Below are 6,000 nucleotides of genomic sequence, written 5' to 3'. Positions count from 1 at the left end.
TATTAATTGCATATATTTTTGATTCACTTATGATTAGGCAAAATGATCATTCAAGATATCTACACAAGTCTACTTAACCACAAGTGCGAATGATGAAAAATGGCGGCACGGTGGCCCAGTGATTAGCGCTGTTGCCTCACAGCAGGAAGGTCCTGGGTTCGAACCCCAGACCGTCCCAGGTCCTTTCCGTGTGGAGTTCGCATGTTCTCCCCGTGTCTGCGTGGGTTTCCTCTGGGCAATCCGGTTTCCTCCCACCATCAAAAAGACATGCATGTTAGGGTTGATACTCCTGTCTGTGCCCCTGAGCAAGGCAATAGGAAGAAATAACTGGAGTTGGTTCCCGGGTGCTGAAGGGCGACTGCCCACTGCTCCTAGCTACACAGCTAGGATGGTTAAATGCGGAGAATACATTTCATTTGTATGTATGTACAATATGACTAATAAAGAGTATTCTTTTCTATTCTAAATACACATTTTAGTTAACTTTAACTTACTTAAGGTCAGTGAAAATGTAAATATGAAACATTACTGAATCAATTCTTGTCCCTAAACATGGAATCGTGGGGTTTAGTAGCTTAGCCATGCTCCATGTCACCAAACGGCTGTCATGATCCACGTTCTATAAAGATGTCGAAAATTAAATTGTACTGAATGTAGGAAACACCTGCAAAAACAAAATCGCTTAATTCATTCTCTCTCATTGCAGAGATTCACTGGGGAAACTGTCTTGTTGGACAGAATTTGAACTTTTGAAGATAATAGCAGCCGTGCGCTGTGTGCTGTGCTGGCAGCCAGGTGATAAGTGCAAGCTGGTCAGGGGTGAAAGAGCCCCGGCGGCGTGTGTATTTTCACAGCATACCTACATTTGTCAAATATTTATGAAACGCTGTACCTTTGAATGGCCAGAATTCGCGTATTCAAAGTTGGCATTTCCACTGTTGCAGCCTTTTCTCAACGATTGATCTGTTGACTTTTGTAAACTAAATCATGTCTTTTCACAAATGAAATTGCATATATCTATTGTAGATTTAAATAGATGTATAAATTCGTTTTTTTGGGGGGGGTATCCCGGTATCCCTCCCCCCTTTTCTCCCCAATTGCACTTGGCCAATTACCCCCAAGGGTGTGGGAGGATCATGCTATTCCCCCCAGTTCCCCCTCCCCCCCCAAACAGGTGCCCCGAGTGACCATAGGATGCACTAGTGCAGCGACCAGGACACATACCCACATTCAGCTTCCCACCCGCAGACATGGCCAACTGTGTCTGTTGGGACGCCCGACCAAGCCAGAGGTAACACGGGGATTCAAACCGGTGATCCCAGTGTTGGCAGGCAACAGAATAGATCGCCGCGCCACCCGGACGCCCATATACATCATTTTTAAGTGATCAGTGTAACGTATGCTATTCTGAGAAAACAAACTTATTTTGTCTGTATTGTAATTTATTTTCTCACTGGTCTGCAGGGTGCTCGAGTATCAAACTTTAAAACTGCTTATAACAATGCTCAGCGATGCCATCATTACTTCCCAGAGATAAATCATTCAGTATTATGTGTTATTTATATGTCACATTATCTGCGTGTAGAGCATATTCATCCAATCCTTCCATACCACTATTGCTGGAAGACTTCCGTAGCTGATGAGGTGATCTAATTTATCTTTTCCCTGTACCAAGGCTGTAGTTGCATGTACTTTTTCCCCCCATAAAGGTGAATATTTAATTTTCCTCTATCTTCTCAACAATATACAGAGAATTGGTTGTCCTGTGATGCAAGATTCACAAGTGGATTACATTTTCCTTAGCACAGTAAAGAATTAGGTCATCACTGTTATCATTATGTACAGAGGTTAGCAAGCATTTCACCTCCGTGTGCCTGTGCGAAAAGGATGATGGAGATCCAAAAAACCAATGGGTTGACTGAATGTATAGGTTAAGCCTTTTCATTTCTCTAGAGGCCTCATTTGCCTTAATTTGGTACATTCAAATGGTTTTAAATGTTAAACCTCCAGTAATAGTTCCCTGCTGTGATGTACTCTATACATACACTATATATAAAGTCACCAACTTTTTGCAGTGACCTGTCGTAGGGTATCCTGTAAACCTTCACATACACTCTGACCTAAGTAGAGGTAAGGATGGCATCATATTCTCTAACGTCTTTAAGTGTAACCCCACCCCCCTTTTTTTCAGCCCCAATTGTATCCGGCCAATTACCCCACTCTTCCGAGATGTCCCGATTGCTGCTCCACCCCCTCTGCCGATCCGGGGAGGGCTGCAGACTACCACATGCCTCCTCCGATACATGTGGAGTCGCCAGCCGCTTCTTTCACCTGACAGTGAGGAGTTTCGCCAGGAGGACGTAGCATGTGGGAGGATCACGCTATCCCCCGCCCCCCCGAACAGGTGCCCGGACTGACCAGAGGAGGCGCTAGTGCAGCTTCCAGGACACATACACACATCCGACCTCCCACCCTCAGACACGGCCAGTGCCCAACCAAGCCGGAGATAACACAGGGATTCGAACCGGCGATCCCCGTGTGGGTAGGCAACGGAATAGACCGCCACACCAACCGGGCGCCCCTGTCTTTAAGTGTAATTTAAAAACTTAGCAGTGCACTGCACTGGCGAAAATGACTCTGAATTCGGGGAAATATTTTTAGTATCTTTTAAACCCAAGCCAGCAAACTAGATTAGGTTGTGCAAGCCCCATTAGACCCCCAGTGTGCTATTCATCATCAAGAGGCAGCCCCGAAATACTTTCTCCAGTGTCAGAAACTAGAAGTTTGCTTTACCTACTTCAGCTTTTAGAAGGGACAGCAGTGCTTATGTGAATTCTGTTTTGGGGAGAATTGTCCTGTTATTATCCGGCACAGGGTCATCAGCAAGCTATACAGTTTCCAAAATGAAATGCTATGGCATTTAAAGTTGAAATTGGACCAACAGTATGGGACCAACAGTGTAATTTTACCCCTTGCTGTTGTGACAGCACCAAACACATGCATATTTATAAAGTCAAAACAGACTAATGTGTTCTCTCGATCTCCTGAAAGTGATCTCCACAGAGGGCATCCGGACTGAAATGCGTTCTGTAGCAAAATAGGTCATGAATATTAATTGTTGGAGTGTTGGTGTTTTTTTTTCCAGGGTAACCACAGCACCTCATTGTCATTCATCGTTAAGTACTCTCCAATTTCCTCTCTTTATTATCCTTCTTGATAAAATCTTCCATTTACATACATTTTTATACTTGCTGTCGGCACATTGTATGGAAGATGCACATAATCTATTTTTATTGTACAAATATTTTCATTCCCCTATCTCCTTAGAATTATATGTCTGTGTCTGTCTGCCAGTCTCTATCTATCATCTATCCATCTATCTATCCATCTATCTATCTATCTATCTATGTATCTATCTGTCTGTCTGTCTATCCTCGATAGACATATTGATCAAGAATCAATAGAGTTATTGGCAGTGGAGTTATTTATTTTGTTGTTTAATTCATATTGTGTTTAAAATTAACGCTCTATACCCATATTCCCCAGATCTGTGTAATGCATGTTAATGGCACTATTGATATATATTGTAGCGAATTCGGGGGGCAGTCTGAGATACCGTCGCCACAACCGGGACGCGAACCCCTATCTCCTGCACCGCAAGCGACAACGTTAACCAGTCGACCCGTTAGTCAAGGACCAACGTGTCTACTTATCCATGCACGTTACACTACCCCCCTCCTTCGGGAAGCGCGTCCCCGCGCTTAAGCATATCAGCTCCTTCACGCCTCAGGGCGCCTACGCTTCCGATGGCCTTACGGTCGCTCCATCCCACTTCTGACACCAATGTAGCGAATTCGGGGGACAACGCAACCACAGGAACTGCCGCGGCCGGGAAGCGAACCCGTACCGCCCGCACCGCAGGAGACGTCGCTAACCGCTCGACTAAAGGGTCAGACCCGTTAGTCAAGGACCAACGTGTCTACTTATCCATGCACGTTACAATATATATATATATATATATATATATATATATATATATGCGTCTCACCAGTGCAGTTTTCAAATACTCAGTTTGAATGTCGTACTCTTAGTGCCCAATTTGTTGAAATCATAGTTCGTTTGTTTATTGTTGCGTTTCTCTTTTCCCTCTGTGTATCTTCTATTCAGTACATTTTATTTCCTTGTTAATTCATGGGTGTGCAGATGCTCAAGTATTTGTATGACCCGAGAGACACTTTTCCAGCAGTCTCATGCAGTACCTTTAGAAAAACAGGAAGGTGCACACGCCAGGACAGCAGGTGCTCCTTCTTTTAGGCAGCCTTGTTTCTTGTCTGTAGTAGCTGCAGCTGTGGCTGTGCCACTCTGCTGATCAGGCCTCAGGTGCTGCAGAGCTGGAGCTCCGGGTCCAGGGCTCCTGACGTCTAGTTGTCCAGCAACAGGCGTGACCGTTTTTTTCTTGGGTAAAATGATTCCTTTTGCACATAAATTATCCTGCCATATAACGAATTAGATAAAACAAATAAAGTTGAGATGAAAATTGCAAATAAATTATTCCCCCCCCATTAGAAGTGGCAGTTGGCTGTTATGTAAGGACTTGTAATTTTTGCACATTAACGCAAAATCTTAATGCATTAAGTAATGCGATATCAGTATGTTGTGATTTTTTTCTTTTCTTTTCTGTTATAAAGAAAAACAAAGGTCCCAAATATCAGTACTTTATTTGAATGCACCCATGTATGAAGAACTGTCTTCCATTCCAAGAAAAACAAACAGTTATTATGAAGGCCTCTTGGCAGCACAATTTAAAACAAGTGCACATTGAGCGAGTGGCAGTTTTTGGTTTCTCTGGTCTCTTGTCATGCGTGTGTGAATAACAGGTTGCACAGAGATTGATTAAAGTGTACTGTCAGCCTTGAAATGTTATGTTTAAGCCCATGCGGCCTTATTCTGCTGAAGGAGCAAAAAAAACAAAACAACAACAACAAAATAGTTTATAGTCTTCATCTGCAAAGACTTTTGTTTCCAAATGAAACTGCATTACAATTTGCATACAATACAGATATAGCCATATTAACACAGTTTAAAGAAGTTGAAAAGCAAATGACAGTCTTTTAAAACTGGCGAGTCGTAACAATACAATAATAGTTTAAGTTAAGATTAATATCACGTGATTAATTCTATTACAATCTGATTGAATGTTTCGAATATGTACATACTTTAGGTGATACTTGACTGCCACGTAAACACAGAGCTTATTTCTGAAGTATCCCCTCTGTAAGGCATATAACACATGTAATATTCACAGTATTTCTTCTACATTGAACCAAATTTATCTTTTAAGAACTATTTTTCCATATACTATATGCATACAGGATATGCTAAATTCCCACATCCAGGCAGTGAACAACGACTAAATGCGTGAACAACAGTAAGTGCACCCAACCATACTGTAAATACAGGTTTGCACAAAGAACATATTACTCTCAAAGAAAGTTGACTCAGTTCATCTGGACACGGCGTTTATTGCCAGATACGTTTCATCACTCATCTAAGACCCCTGTTTACACTTGGTTTTAAAATGTGGTTTGGGCGATCGGATCACAAATGGAGAGCGAGACACATCGCCGTTTACACCTGTCTCTATCATGCGTCTCCAAATGCGTCCTGCTGACCACTTGCGATCAGAATTCGTTACGCCGAAGAAGAAGAAGAAGGAGGAGGAGCAGAAGAAGAAGAAGAAGAAGGAGGAGGAGGGGGAGCAGAAGAAGAAGGAGGAGCAGAAGAAGAAGAACGAGGAAGAGGAGGAGCAGCAGCAGCTGAAGAAGAAGAAGCTGAAGAAGGAGGAGGAGCAGAAGAAGGAGGAGGAGGAGGAGCAGAAGAAGAAGCAGAAGAAGAAGAACGAGGAAGAGGAGGAGCAGAAGAAGAAGCAGAAGATGATGATGAAGAAGAAGAAGAATGTATATTTGAATGTTTGTCAATTTAAAAAAAAGCGATGATCGA

The sequence above is a fragment of the Lampris incognitus genome, chromosome 7 (genome assembly GCF_029633865.1).
Source record: "Lampris incognitus isolate fLamInc1 chromosome 7, fLamInc1.hap2, whole genome shotgun sequence".
NCBI lineage: Eukaryota > Metazoa > Chordata > Actinopteri > Lampriformes > Lampridae > Lampris > Lampris incognitus.
Note: the sequence above shows the minus strand (reverse complement) of the source record.